We start from the raw sequence: 16,102 nt of genomic DNA, 5'->3' as shown, positions 1-16,102 counted from the left end.
AAATAATTTGTATTTGTACTGCTTGATAAGAAAATGGTTGCAATGCTGAACAACTTGCTTGCATGGTGGGGCTGGATTATTCCTTATATACACTGTGTGTTCCCAGTGCTGATGTTTGTTGTCAATGGAAAATGTATAAAGGGGCTTGTTTTGTTATACTGGCTACTGACTGCTTGCAATGGTTTGTATCGCTATTTGTGGGGGCGGGCCGGTACCTGTTTGCTGCCTGGGCTTTTGTTAGGGGTCTCACCCCCTCTATGGGTGAGCCAGGGGAAAAGATCCTCTCGGTTTTTGAGAGTTTCAATTATCCTTGGAGCTTTCAGGACAGTGTATTTGTGGCACAAAGCTTTCTGTGTGTCTGCCAGATCTTGTTTTGGGCCATGCGGCACTTCTCTAACAATAGCAGTGCCCGGAAACCTGCCCTGAGGTCAGATAATAGTGAGTGGCAAGGGGTGTGGGAAAAGATGGGCAAAGGCCTGAGACGGTGGGCACCTCCAATGCGTTGGAATTTCACTCCTGAACAAATGCAGAGCCCTGATAAACTGGTGGAGTGCTCAGAAAGGGTGTGCTACCAAGCTGGCAAAACCCAGGAGACACAACTCGCTGCAATGTGTTGGGGACTTGCCCATGCGTACCGTATACTCTTTAATACCACCCGCTGCCCTCAAGGGGGAGAAACGGCTACAGGACCTGAGAATGAACTTACTGGTACAGCACTTAGGCCGGGGGGAACAGGCAGAGCCAGCATCAGTCGCCTCCACCAGCACAGCAGCTGAGCCAGAGAGACAGCCAGTGCCGGTATCAATCAGCCGATACAGAAAACAAAATATACCAGAAAGTCAGCTCACAAAGTGGGGGATGGGGAAGAGCCAGGCCCATCACAGGAACAGAAGGAAGGGCCAGATGTGATTGTCCAATCTCTATCCCCGACTGAGCTGAGAGATATGCAGAGAGATTTTGGCCGCCTGGGAGGCGGGCAGATTTGCACCTGGCTGCTCCGATGCTGGGACAATGGAGCTAGTGTTTTTTGAAATGGAGGGAAGAGAGGCCAAGCAGCTGGGATCTTTGGCCAAGGATGCTGGCATTGATAGGGAAATAGGGAAACGACTCAAACCCTCAGCATTTGGAGGTGACTCCTGCTCAGTGTAAGGGAGAGGCACCCCTACAAGGATGATATCCTACGTCAGCTAAGCAAATGGACCAACATTGAGAAAGGCATCAAGAACCTCAGGGAACTGGCTGTGTTTGAGATGATCTATGGTGATCTGAATGATGAACAGTCACACATGGACCCAGATCAGGCCCCTTGCACACACCTGATGTGGTGAAAGTTTCTAAAAAGTGCACCAAAAGCACACTTGAAAGCACTGGCATTAGTGTCCTGGTGGACAGACACCCACACTCTAACAGTGGACGGAGTGGTTGGCAAGCTCCGGCAATATGAGGGAAATCTCCCTTCATCTCAACATTCCTGGGTCTCAGCTGTGGAGAAACTGTCTCAGAGGGTCCAGAAAATGGAAGAGGACATGTCCTATGTTTCACCTGCATGGGCTAATGTCTCAGCCATTGGAAGTAAACATTTCCCCACCCAAGAGAAAGGCAGCAGAAGGTACACACCACGAGGCACCCTGTGGTTTTTCCTCCGTGACCATGGAGAAAACACAATGAGGAGGGATGGAGAGCCCACTGCTGCCCTAGCTGCACGAGTAGAGCAGCTGAAAGGGAAGACCACCACGAAAGGGGAGTCCTCCAAGAAGAGCGCATCTCCAGTGTCCAGTCAGAAATCCCCCAGGCAGAATAGAATGGGGAACGTTACGTCTGACCCTCTGGAGGGGACCAGTGAATCATTCTTGCAAGAAGTGAGTGATGATGAGCAGGATTAGAGGGGCCCTGCCTCCAGCCAGGGGGAGGAAAGGGATAATCGGATTTACTGGACAGTGTGGATCCGATGGCCTTGCACAGACCCACAAGAATATAAGGCTTTGGTGGACACTGGCGCACAGTGCACCCTGATGCCATCGAGCTACAGTGGGATTGAATTCATTTGCATCTCCGGAGTGACAGGGGGATCCCAACAGCTGAGCCTACTGGAAGCTGAAGTGAGCCTGACTGGGAAGGACTGGCATAAGCACCCCATTGTGACTGGCCCAGATGCCCTGTGCATCCTGGGCATAGACTATCTCAGGAGAGGGTACTTCAAAGACCCAAAAGGGTACCGGTGGGCTGTTGGTGTAGCTGCCCTGGAGGAGTTGAACAGTTGTCCACCTTACCTGGCCTCTCAGAGGATCCCTCCGTGGTGGGGTGGCTTAAGGTTGAGGAGCAGCGAGTGCCAATTGCTACCAGGACGGTGCACCGGCGGCAGTACCGCACCAGCCGAGATTCCCTGGTCCCCATCCATCAGCTGATTCTCCAACTAGAAAGCCAGAAGGTGATCAGCAAAACTCACTCACCCTTCAACAGCCCTATAAGGCCAGTGAGAAAGCCTAATGGCCAATGGAGGGCTGTGGACTACCGTGGCCCGAATGAAGTTATGCCAGCAATGAGTGCTGCAGTGCCAGACAGGCTAGAGGTCCAGTATGAACTGGAGTCGAAGGCAGCCAAGTGGTACAGCACAACTGACATTGCTAACGCGTTCTTCTCCGTTCCAATAGCACCAGAGTGCAGGCCACAGTTTGCGTTCACTTGGAGAGGCATCCAGTACACCTGGAATTGATTGCCCCAGGGGTGGAACCACAGCTCCACCATTTGCCATGGACTAATCCATACTGCACTGGAGAAAAGTGGGGCTCCAGAACACCTGCAGTATATTGATGACATCATGGTATGGGGGGACACAGCCGAGGAAGTCTTTGAGAAAGGGAAGAATATCATTGAAATCCTCCTGAAGACTGGCTTTGGATTTAAGCAAAAGAAAGTTAAGGGACCTGCAAGGGAAATTCAATTCCCAGGGATAAAATGGCAAGATGGGCGTCACCACATCCCAATGGAGGTGATAAACAAGATAACAGCCATGGCCCAACCAACCTCTAAAAAGGAGATTCAGTCTTTACTGGGTGCTGTGGGATTCTGGAGGATGCACATCCCGAACTACAGCCTGATTGTGAGCCCTCTCTACCATGTAACCCGTAGGAACGATTTTGAATGGGTCCCTGAGCAACAACAGTCCTTTGAGCAGGTTAAACGAGAGATTGCCCAGGCAGTAGCCCTCAGGCCAGTCCAGGAAGGGCAGGAGGTTAAGAACATGCTCTACACCGCAGCCAGGGAGAATGGCCCTACCTGGACCCTCTGGCAGAGAGCACCTGGGGAAACCCGAGGCTGACCTCTAGGCTTTTGGAGTCAGGGATACAAAGGTTCTGAAGCTAATTATACACCAACTGAGAATGAGATACTGGCAGCATACAAAGGAGTTTGGGATGCCTCAGAAGTGGTCAGCACTGAAACACAGCTCCTCCTGGCACCCCGACTGCTGGTGCTGGCGTGGAAGTTCAAAGGAAAGGCCTCCTCCACACATCATGCAACAGAGGCCACATGGAGTAAATGGGTTGCATTGATAACACAACGGGCTCGAATAGGGAACCCCAGCCGCCCAGGGATATTAGAGGTGATCACGAACTGGCCAGAGAGCAAAGATTCCGGGACGTCACCAGAGCAGGAGGTGACACGTGCTAAGGAGGCCCCACCATATAACGAGCTGCAGGATGAGGAGAAGCGATATGCCCTGTTCACTGATGGGTGTTGTCGCACTGTGGGAAAACATCGACGATGGAAGGCTGTTGTATGGAGTCCCACACGACGGGTCACTGAAGCTGCTGAGGGACAGGGTGAATCCAGCCAATTTGCAGAGGTGAAAGCCATCCAGCTTGCTTTGGATATTGCTGAGCAGGAAAAGTGGCCGAGGCTCTACCTCTACACTCACTCGTGGGCAGTGGCAAATTCCCTGTGGAAATAGTTGCAGCAATGGGAACAGAGCAACTGTAAGGATAAAAACTTCTGGGCTGCTGAATTATGGCAGGATATTGCAACCCGTGTGGAAAACCTCATTGTGAAGGTGCGCCATGTGGATGCCCATGTACCCAAGAGTTGGGCCACTGATGAACATCGACACAACCAGCAGGCAGACCAAGCTGCTAAGATTAGAGTGGCTCAGGTGGACTTGGACTGGCAGCGCAAAGGTGAACTGTTCATAGGCCGGTGGGCCCAGGAGACCCCGGGCCACCAACGTAGAGATGCAACATACAGGTGGGCTCGAGATCGAGGGGTGGACCTTACTACTGTCACCATCGCAGAGATCATCCACAGATGTGAGATGTGTGCTGCAATCAAACATGCCAAGCAGGTGAAGCCCAGTGAAATGGAGAGTGATGGCTGAAATATAGATATGGAGAGGCCTGGCAGATCGACTACATCACACTGCCACAGACCTGCCACAGGAAGTGCCACATGCTCACCATGGTGGAAGTAACCACTGGATGGCTGGAAACCTACCCAGCGCCCCACGCCACCGCCCAAAACACCATCCTGGGCCTTGAAACCCAAGTCCTGTGGCAACATGGTTTAAGGAACTTTTTGGACTTTTAGTATGTCTCAACATCGCTGTCTTCATGATGACCACTTCCTGACTCTGCATGAAGGAGTACATCTTGAAGGAGACACATAGTCCCCGACGAAAACCACATCCGCCCTAGACGAGAACATCAGCAATCTCAGCAGTCACCCATCGAGCTGCACCTACACGTGAGCCGGGTGGAGGGGAAACCACGGCGAGACAGATCGGCCCCTCGCCAGCACAACCACCATGGACACCCGGGCATGCGCACACGGAGGACCATGGGGTGGCACCTACAACAACGAGCCCCGTGAAAACGGGCGGACAAACTGTGGGGACGGGGACTATAAAAAAGACAGACTGCGTACTCCTTTGAAGAGGGGAACCAACTCGAAGAGGGGAACCAACTCGGAGAGGGGAACCAACTCGGAGCCAGGAACATGGAGCATCATCGGACCGACAGAACATCGCCGGATCCCCGGTCATGGTGGTGGTAATTAGTTGCGCCTCTACCGTGTTCTTGCTTAGGGATTCTGACCTTTTCCTTTCTTTTCCTCTCTGTCCTATCGCTCTTATTAGTTGTTATAGAAAATAAACTTTATAAGGTTATGCAGCATCTGACCTCGTTTGTGTCTTAATCTCACTCTCGGGATTGTTTAAGAACCCTCCCCGATATCGGATCGGGACATTTTTTAAATTGGTGTCATGGACAGGATCCCTTGAGATGAGAGTGCTGTATTACCTTATTGTCTTGGATGTAAACCTCTCAGGGTGAAGAAGTTCTCTGTGTTTTATATTAAGTTGTTATCTCCTGAGAGCAAACAGGGAGAGCGCGGACAGTGATGTTGCATTTGTGTTTGGGTTAAGTTGTGATCTCTTGAGAGTGAACAGGTGAAAGTTATTTATCAAGTTGTGGCCCTCCCAGGACGAAAAACCCTTTGCATTGCTTTTCTGTGAGATTCACATTTGGTCTCCTGGGAGAGAATAGGGGAAATTTGACATTAAGGTTTGACCCTCTCAGGACAATGTCTCCTTTGTATCAGAAAAAGGGAAAAGGAATGGGCTGTGATGATGCGTCCTCAGAGGCTGAAGGAATAGATACATTATATGATCTTTTGGAGTCACACAGATCCTGTCCCTCAATTCAGGGGCAAGACTGGGTGAAAAACCACTGGTTCCAACCACAGAGTGTGGTGGATCGGATAAGGGTATTGCAGAAGGAAGCTAAGGATAGAAAGGGGGAAGGAAAAACTATAATTTGTGCAGTGTTAGGAGCAAGTCTGGCAGCTGTGGTGGAAGAGAAAAAGAAGTATAGCCAAACTGACACTTTGATATACTCGCTACAGATGGTCATACAGACCCTGCAGAACAAATTGAGAGATACAAAAGGGTTGTTAGAGGAGGAAAGGGATCAAAATAGAATATTCAAAGATGAATTGAGAGAATACATTTTGGTAGAGACAGATACCCATGCCGAGGCAGAAGTGAAACTTCTGGAGAAAGGGATACGTCAAATCTATCCCCAAGGAGATACTTGTGGAGAGTGTCTCTGTCAGGAGGGGATGGAATTTTATTGTCTGAGAAAGAAGCAGAAGGATATTGGGGTCCGGATGTGTTTCTAACCACTGGCAACTGCCGAGCCCCATGGTCTTTGACTCATAGAGTTGCATACTGGGCCGGAGGGCTGAACCCCTTGGAGAGGGGAGATCCCCTTGCCATAACAGGTACAGTGGATCAATTAGTGGAAAGTGTACAGAAGGCAGCCTGTCTGCAGATGATGTATGATCGGGAGCTCGAGCCCAACCAAGGCTCTCCGATGATTATGCCTGTGGACCCAGAGAGGATGACTCCTCTGATACGAGGACTCCCTGATTCCCTGAAACCCATTGCTATTCAATTGCAAGGGAAGATTCAAAACACTCCTAATGGAGAAAGAATAATGGCAGCTCTGGAGGGGATAGTGACTCCTGACCATCAACGGCCAGGGAAGAAAGTATGGACATGGGGAGATGTAGCCCAGGAATTGATTAATTTTGGGAGAAAATATGATCCTGTTGGTGGACCGTCCCAAAGAACTGAAACCAGGGTTGTGCAGGCTGCAGAACAAATTAGTGGACGACAATCATCAATGAGGAAGGGACAAGGCTTCGGATCACCCCGATTTCAGAATCCTGGGAGAGGCCCCTAACTTGACTGGGTTTGTGACAATTAGGGCTTCAGAAAGGCATTCCTCGGAAATTGATGGATGGACTCACGACTCAAAAATTAGAGCAACTTGTGGAGAAATGGCGCGAGCAAAAGGTCACTTCCAAACCAACCCCTAGTGCTTCACCCTTAACAGACCTTGAGGAGGAGCCGACTGGAGAAAAGAAGGTGATGGGAAACTAGACCCTCCACTCCCAAAGGTGAGGGGGGATGCGGAGGATGGACGTTTGTAAGACAACTCACCTGCAACACAAAAGGAGACTTACTGATTACTGTTGCTGTAGGACCAAAGAAAAGACTGGTAACATTTTTAATTGATACTGGTGCACAAATTACCGCACTAGCATGGACTGAAGCAGAACGATGTGGAATCGCAATTCCATCCAAAAATTTAATTGTCCTAAATGCCCTGGGAAAAACACAGTCAGTACCTATAACTTCAGTAAAATTATGGTTACCAGGAGAGGAAAACCCATCAACACTATGGTAGTCAGAGGATCTTTCCAAACAAATCTCTTAGGCATAGATGTTTTGAAGGGCAGACAATGGAGGGACACTCAAGGGAACTCATGGTCCTTTGGTGTCTCCCAGATCAGGCAATTGACCAAAAGATTAGACACAGAGGTGCGTTTATTGCAAGCAGCACCTGCCCTGCCTCCCTCTAAAGTGATCAAAGCAGTTTTTCAGGAACTCCACCCCCTGACGGAGTAGCCCAGAGAGCCTCCGTGCGAAAATGGTATGCACAAATAGATCATTATTGTGAAATCTTTTCTGTAACTGAAGGAGCCACAAAAGAGTTAAATATACAGGATGAGGTAGACCCGAGTAGGGAAACACCCAAGCTTTTGCCTGTAATACAAGTAGCTCCTCTGTTTTCTGAACAATTGCGAAATGTCTGGTTTACTGATGCCTCATCAAAGCAAGAGGGAAAAATTTGGAAATACCGAGCTGTGGCACTTCGGATAGACACCAAGGAACAGATCATTACCGAAGGAGAAGGTAGGGCACAAGTAGGAGAATTAGTTGCTGTGTGGAGTGTTTTCCAACACGAGGCTCAGTCTGCTTCTTCTGTCTATATCTATACTGACTCTTATGCTGTGTTTAAAGGTTGCACTGAATGGCTTCCGTTCTGGGAACAAAATGGATGGGAGGTCAACAGAATACCCGTATGGCAAAAGGAAAAATGGCAGGAAATCCTTACCATTGCCAGACAAGGGAAATTTGCAGTAGCTTGGGTAGCATCTCATCAGCAAGACAATACCCCTGTGAGCCGATGGAATGCCGAGGTGGATGAACTAGCTCGGCTGGCTCCCCTACAAAGCACCCAGATAGCAGAAAATTGGGAACGCCTGTTAGAATGGCTACATGTAAAAAGGAAACATTCAGGAATTAAAGACCTGTATTGTGAGGCACAAGCCCGAGGGTGGCCAGTTACCAGGGAAGAGTGTAAAACTTGTGTATCTTCTTGTGAACAATGCTGTGTCCGTCTGGACAGACATCCACTGGGAAGTGACCCCCTGCACTTAAGAGAGGGAAAAGACCTATGGAAGGCCTGGCAGATCGATTACATCGGTCCCTTTCGAAAGTCAGAAGGCAAATACTATATACTGGTAGGTGTAGAGATAGTGTCTGGGCTAGTGCAAGCTAAAGCATGTTCTAAAGCAACAGGAGAAAACACAGTAAAAGCTCTGAAAGAATGGTTTGGAATTTTCCCCAAACCACAGTCGATCCACTCAGATAATGGCTCACATTTCACAGCCAAATTGGTCCAAGAGTGGGCAGCTCAGGAAGGAATTTCGTGGGTGTTTCATACTCCATATTACCCACAAGTGAATGGAACTGTGGAAAGAACAAATGGTCTACTAAAACGCTTCCTCAAACAGCATAAGCCAGGATGGGCTGAGCGGGTGTGGGATGCAGTGACCATTGTCAACAGTCGCTGGGGAGTAAATGGATGCCCAAAGATCACAGCATTCTGTCCTAAACCTCCAGCAATCATGCCAGCCCCACATGGTCCCGACCATGCCAGCAATCCATCTCATTTCCCAGGACAACCTGTCCTGGTTGAACTCCCCACAGTGGGCAAAGTGCCACTGGTGTTGGACACACCTCTTAATAAATACACCTGGAAAGCAAAAGATGCCTGTGGGAAAACTCACAAGATTCACACTGGATGCATTGTTCCCTCTTTCTAACCCGAGAAGCCAATTTGTTCTTTTCACTTTCAGGAGGAAGCAAGCAACACAGACGCACCCACAGAAGAGGTGAAGCAGATGCAGATTTTAGTGTAATTTGGTTAGGATGTATATGCTTTTTTTTACTATAACATTTTGTGCATTTACCTATGGGAATGAAGGGAAGCCAATTCCCCCATCTCCCCTCAACCCATATGACCCCTTTGAGGACAATGAGTTTGTTTTGTTAGCAAAAACTGTAAGTCAAACCTTTATTCTAAGTCACTGATGGGTTTGTGGAGGACCTCTAGGATTGTCAAGCTGGCCGTGGGTCTCTACACCCCTTACCGCAGCACAAATTGTAAGTAACTATAGTGAAACTGGCCCATGTCCCTGTTCAAACATGGAATGGCTGGAATGGTGATTTATGGTCTTGGTTACCCGGAGCACCATGGGTAAAACAGCTTTTATTTTATCTGTTATGTGCATTTGCTGCCTTGATGTTTTTGCCCTGTATCATTCCTTGCTTTGTTCAGTTAATCCAACATGTTGTATCCAACATGCAATTTACATCTACTGCCTCACCTGATGGTGTAAAACAGATTTGTGCTATTCGCCAACCAAAGTCTACCGCTGTATCAGTCATTTAAACCTTATATATATCTACATATGTATCCTTGTTTATATTTAGGATAGGTGCTTTGAGGCCTAAACAACACATGCGCTTTGGGCTGGGGGCGTGGAAATCCATTTTCTTGCTGTGTAGGTGGACACACACACCCCCCCTCAGGCGAGTCAGACCACCATTTTGGACATTTTGGAGCTCTGGAATTTATTGAACCATGGATATGGATTGCATTTCTGCATTAGCTTTAATCCTTGTTTTATCGGCTATTGCCTTGTTTGTTATTGTAATGTTTCTTTTTTGCCGTTGCAAATGTCATTTTTGTAAACTACCTTCATCTTCCTCTGCTGCTTCACCTGAGCAACAACAGCTGCATTCCTCTGCTGATTCCCCTGCGTCTCCTCCTCAATCATCGTCTTCTCCTGCCGCTGTTCCTGAACCCCAACCATCATGTTCTTCCACCTCTTTACCCTAACCTCAACTGCCCTCGTGTTCTTCTGGTGATTTTTCTGAATCTCGAGTTTAGTTTATAAGATGTCTTTGTTTTATAAAGTTAATTAGTTTTAATATTGTTAGAAATAATACTATTGTTTATTTGTTTTGGTTTAAATTTAAAATAGAATTTTCCAGGCTCGAATGATGCATGTGCTTTGAGATAAGGAAAGCCCTTTTTCCCTCTGTGCATGCTGATCCCGATCCCAGCAGACCGGAGCAGCAGACCACGTGCACTTGCAGGGCCCTGACCATTTTGTGGTATTTTTTGTTTACGATGGATTGCGTTTTAGCATTACTTTTAATTCATGTTGCCCTTTCTGTCCTGTTGGCTATTATCTTGCTCATTATTGCCATACTTCTGTTTTGTCCCTGTAAGTGCTTTCCATGGAGACTGTCACTGCATCCCTCTGCTGATTCAGAGCCTTAAAATTTGTTTATAAGGTCTTCTAGTTTTATAAGGTTAATTAGTTTAAATATGATATATCTGTTAAAATTGTTAGATAAAAATGTTTAAATATTGTTAAAAATTTAAATATTGTTAAAAATATGTTTGTTAGATAAAAATTTTCACTGTTGTTAAAAATATTGATAAGAACATATACTTGTTACACTAAAAAAGTGTTAAAAGATGTTTATCTATTGTTGTTAAGAATAGTGTTTAAAAAAAAACGTTTATCAAAAAAAAAAAAAGGTCTGTCAGAAAGGAAAAAATTCATTTGTTGTTGTATTGTGCACTTTTCTAGCCTTTCTCTCTCCTCTTTCTGTACTGTTATCTTTCACACCACCATGAAAACAGCGATGTTGAGCCACGGGGTGGTGTAAGGAACTTTTTGGACTTTTAGTATGTCTCAACATCGCTGTCTTCATGACGACCACTTCCTGACTCTGCATGAAGGAGTACATCTTGAAGGAGACACATAGTCCCCGACGAAAACCACATCCGCCCTAGACGAGAACATCAGCAATCTCAGCAGTCACCCATCGAGCTGCACCTACACGTGAGCCGGGTGGAGGGGAAACCACGGCGAGACAGATCGGCCCCTCGCCAGCACAACCACCATGGACACCCGGGCATGCGCACATGGAGGACCACGGGGTGGCACCTACAACAACGAGCCCCGTGGAAATGGGCGGACAAACTGTGGGGACGGGGACTATAAAAAAGACAGACTGCGTACTCCTTTGAAGAGGGGAACCAACTCGAAGAGGGGAACCAACTCGGAGAGGGGGAACCAACTCGGAGCCAGGAACTTGGAGCATCATCGGACCGACAGAACATCGCCGGATCCCCGGTCATGGTGGTGGTAATTAGTTGCGCCTCTACCGTGTTCTTGCTTAGGGATTCTAACCTTTTCCTTTCTTTTCCTCTCTGTCCTATCGCTCTTATTAGTTGTTATAGAAAATAAACTTTATAAGGTTATGCAGCATCTGACCTCGTTTGTGTCTTAATCTCGCTCTCGGGATTGTTTAAGAACCCTCCCCGATATCGGATTGGGACACATGGCACCCCAGAGAGAACTGAGTCAGACAACAGGACCCATTTCTGAAACAACCTCATAAATGCCTGGGCAGAAGAACACGGCATCAAGTGGGTCTTACACATCCCCCACCACACACCAGCCTCTGGGAAGATCGAGTGCTACAATGGACTGTTAAAAACCACATTGAAAGCATTGGGAGGTGGGACCTTCAAAGACTGGGACATGCATCTAGCAAAGGCCACCTGGCTAGTCAACACAAGAAGATCTGCCAGTCGACCTGGCCTGGCTCAGTCAAAACCTCCACGTGCTGTAGATGGGGATAAAGTCCCTGTGGTGCGCATGAGGAATATATTGGGAAAAACGGTCTGGTTTAGTCCTGCACCAGGCAAAGGTAAAGGCAAAGCCATCCACGGGATTGCTTTTGCCCGAGGACCTGGGTGTACCTGGTGGGTGATGCAGGACAATGGAGAGGTCCTATGCGTACCACAGGGGGCTTGATTCTGGGTGAGAACATGCTGTGAATTATGCTGTGCCTTTGTCAATTGTTGTTTTGTTATTGTTAACTGCTAAATGGCAGCTGGACATGATGCAGATGGTATAGAATAAAGGGGTGGATTATGTCCTGGTTCAGCTAGGGTAGGGTTAAGTTTCTCCCAAGCAGGGAGAAAGGATCTCCAGCCGGGTTATTCATACCATGCTGATGTCAGGTCCGGGCACGGGAGCGTGGGAAGATTTCCTTTGTGACTGTGGTCGCAGAAAGCACTTGCAGCGGGCTGGCTGTGTCCCTTGTTATATTTCTCTGTATATCTTTTGTCTTGTTTACTGTTATTACTGTTTATTTTTGTAATTATTGCTACTGTTGTTCAGATTGTCATTTATCACATCGTTGTATTAAATTTCTTCTTATTTCAACCCCAGGTTTTGTGCCTGCTTCCAGCCTGTCTGACCTGAGGGTGGGGGAGGGACAATGGCAACGTGGTCTCTGGTCCCGGCAGGGCTCAAAACTATCACACTCAGATATTGATAAAGAACAGTATTTAAAATACAGAAAAAAAACACTTATTATGGCCCAGATCGAGTATTATGTGTAATTCTAAGATTGTCATACATACTTTTCTTAATTTATCTTAACAAAATTTGACAAATTATATATAAATAAGAAAAATAATTTTTGGAGTGGCAACATTATTACATATATAAGATAGTTTCCTTTTGCTAGTCCCATTAATCAGGGTGGGACTCAATCCAAAGCTTATAAATGATCAGTAGAAAAAAATATACAAAGGAAGGCAGACATCAACTTTAGTAGTGTGTTGAAATATATATTTAGAACTTATTAATATATTAAATAGACACCCAGCAACTATCCTTCTGTGTCTTCACACAGTTTCAATATCCGATGATGAGAGAGAAAATGGTCTGTGTGTTCCTCACTCAATGACAACTGTATATAAAACCTAGGCTAGAAATCATTTCAGTCCTAGAACAGCTTCACACTCAGAATTAGCATAAGATCAGTAGCATTTCTTCACATTTATGATGTTGCCATTGATACCAGAATCTGGCCATAAGGACTCATAGGAAACACAGACATGACATAGCTCCACTGTAGTTTCCAGCCTACAAGGCAATGTCTCCTCCAGAATAGGTTATAAATTCTAACTCTCACAAATAACAACATTATAATCATTCAGTGAGGGAAGGCTAATAAACTTTAACAATAACCAAATAAAAAATAATACCCTGAAACCCAAGTGAATGAACTGTTTCGACAGAGCTGGATGAAAACCAAGGAAACTGTAAGAAGCATAAATACAGTACAGTGCAGTACTGAAAAGTGTGGTTTACTTCAGTCCTCCAATAACCAATAAGCTTCCAAGTTGTCTCACCCTTATGGGAACAGAAACTCCCATCAGATCTCATCATACACACGTAAATGCATGATAGAACAAAAATATTGACAGTTAAGTAGCACAGATACAAAATCATATAATCAGAAGGATTTGGTGGTTTGAAAGCTTTAGATACAATTTGGTCATTCAAAAGGTCTAAATATACACAGTTCCTCATATTACATTAAATCAAAACCAGTGTAACATGCCCACCCCCATGTCCCCCAAAATATTGACGATTATTTCTTATGAGGGGTAAGGCTTATGCAAAATCAGCAAGAGAATGTGCATTAACTTTTCCATTGAGTCTGCAATTGCAGAAAGGACGTATCACTATTCTAATGAAGTGCATCAAGGGATAAACAATTATTTTTTGTCTCCTTCTATCTTCTCTATAGATTTATCTCCTTGCTTATACATTTTTGTTCATTGTACAATATCCTAATGAGCAGCACATACAGAATCACAGGAAATGGGACTGGCTGGAATACCATTTTCTTGCAGCAAGGCAACACTAACTATTCAAATGCAGTTTCTGGTAGATGGTAGTCTACATTGCTCTCACAGAACTTCAGTAACTGAACTTCCACAACCCTTCCATATAATTATTCCAGAGCTTCACAACTCTTACATTAGCTAACAGAATGTGTTTTTAATACCAAGTTGAGGCAAAAAAAAGATTACTGTTTAAGCCATATGTTTCTACTTTCTTCACAATGGACAGGGAAAGTAGATCATTTCCCTTCCCTTTGAAGTTTGTTATAAAGACCATTGTTTTCTTTCCAGAGTAAATATGCAGAAGAAAGTTACAGAGAATTAATGATCTCATAGTCCCTCTAAGGACTTTGAAATAACCTAGGTAGCTCTCACTAAATTAATTATTGAACTTTCTCTAATTAAAAATTGTTCATAAGAAATACCTCCTAACAACACAAGGGAAGCTTGACATGCTTGGTGAAAAACTGTGCTTGGAACTTCAGTGTTTGATTACCGAAATAAATTTAGATGAACATTTAAAGAACCTCACAAAAGCCAAAACAAGTTCCTTTGCAGATATAATACAGTTCTTTCTTATATTTATTGATCCCAGTGATTTCAAGACAGATTTCCTTACTAGTGGTTAAAAAGGTCCTCTTTCTTCCCACTGTTAGTCCTGTAAATGATTTGCACCTACTACAGACTACCACCCCTGCTCTCTCTCAGCCCCATTTCCTATTTTGCTGTTCCTACCACAGTTTCTATAGGGATTCCGGATTTTACATGTGGACATCATCAGCTGTGTCCCTTAGCAGGGAATAGTGGGGGGCAGAGTGGGAAAGGGGAGGTTAAATCTTTTTTTTAGCTCAAGTTGTGATGAGGTGGTGTGGTGCAACTCTCTAGATTTTCATCTACTGTAAGTGTTGTAAAATTCTCTGCATTATGGGCAGCATGAAGTCTCAGCTCCCACCACAAACAGGAATCCATTCTCAAAATTATTGTTCAATCCTAAAGAAAGCTAGAGTAGTGTGGCACTGTTAATGGAATGAACATTTTCCTTAGGCACTACCATGGTGCAAGCAGTAAATTTTAATTTTTTGTCATAAACAGAACCATATTGCTTGCACAGATCTGGAGAAGGGAGAAATTTTGGAGCTGTAATTTTTTGAGAGCTGGTTTTACTATTAAGCAACATAGAGAGTAACATAATGTAGAGTTTGTATCCTCAACAACAGAGGAATTCATGGTGAAGCATGAGATTTAGACACTCCCCCCCCGACTAATGCCGTAGTATACTGGCATACTGGGAAACCAAGAGAAGAAGATTCCAGCTGAAAGACTGTGGTTGGGTGTAAATGGCAAGTCAGTGCTTAGAAATGTTGCAAAGAATGCTGCTACCTGTATATTTGAAGAGTGGAAAGGTGGTTGACAATTCTTAGTTAGGGAGGACTAATGTGCACATTTGCCTGTTCTAACTTTATACTTACTAGAGAAAAGATTAAAAATACAGATAAAGATTAAACTGAATGGAGAGTGGTAGTTTCCTTGCAGTAGCTACAACAGACACATTTATTCTGGTTGAAATGGCACACTGTATTAAGATATTCACATTCTTAACATTAAAAAAAAAAAAAAAAAAAAAGGAACAATTTACACGAAGAACACTTTTACTTATCCTGTGTTCAGAGTCAGTTTGTCTACATTTGTAAGTGTGGTGTAACTGATGATTAATTAACAAAAGCTCATGTTATTTCTTTTGCTATTCAATTATTCCTCTAATATACTACAAAATATGTCTAATAGGAGAGAAAAACAAGCTATCAAGTTAAAGAATATCCATTTCTTCTTCAATTTAATGAAAATTACAATTTTTCTGGATGTCTAAGACTGACATCTTCTAGCCAAATACTAGTGATGGATTATATACTATTGGATGTAAGAAGACAATAAAGTAGGAAAAAACAAATGCAAAAAAAAAAGTAAACACCAAAATATTCATGTCTACTTTCTAAGCTGAATTTCTCTGATACTACCTTAAAATGTTATTTCTCCTGAAGGAGGGCTCTAAAAGTCTACAGTGATTTTATTCCTGAGCAACATAGCTAGCAGTGTCTCAGCAGCAATCCTTTCATAGTGGTACTCTAGTCTCTTTCTATATACAATGAATGGAAATCTCAGGCAGCAATGGCTTCAATGTATTGTATAAA

The 16,102-nt window shown here is 45.0% G+C and overlaps 1 pseudogene; it reads left to right on the top strand.

Annotated features, from left to right (window-relative positions):
* The first annotated feature begins 5,571 nt into the window (after positions 1-5,571).
* Positions 5,572-15,850, top strand: LOC141961123 (uncharacterized; annotated as a pseudogene).
* Positions 15,851-16,102: the final 252 nt, after the last annotated feature.

The sequence above is a fragment of the Athene noctua genome, chromosome 5, assembly GCF_965140245.1.
Source record: "Athene noctua chromosome 5, bAthNoc1.hap1.1, whole genome shotgun sequence".
Taxonomy (NCBI): domain Eukaryota; kingdom Metazoa; phylum Chordata; class Aves; order Strigiformes; family Strigidae; genus Athene; species Athene noctua.
This window is presented reverse-complemented; position numbering and strand designations above follow the sequence as displayed.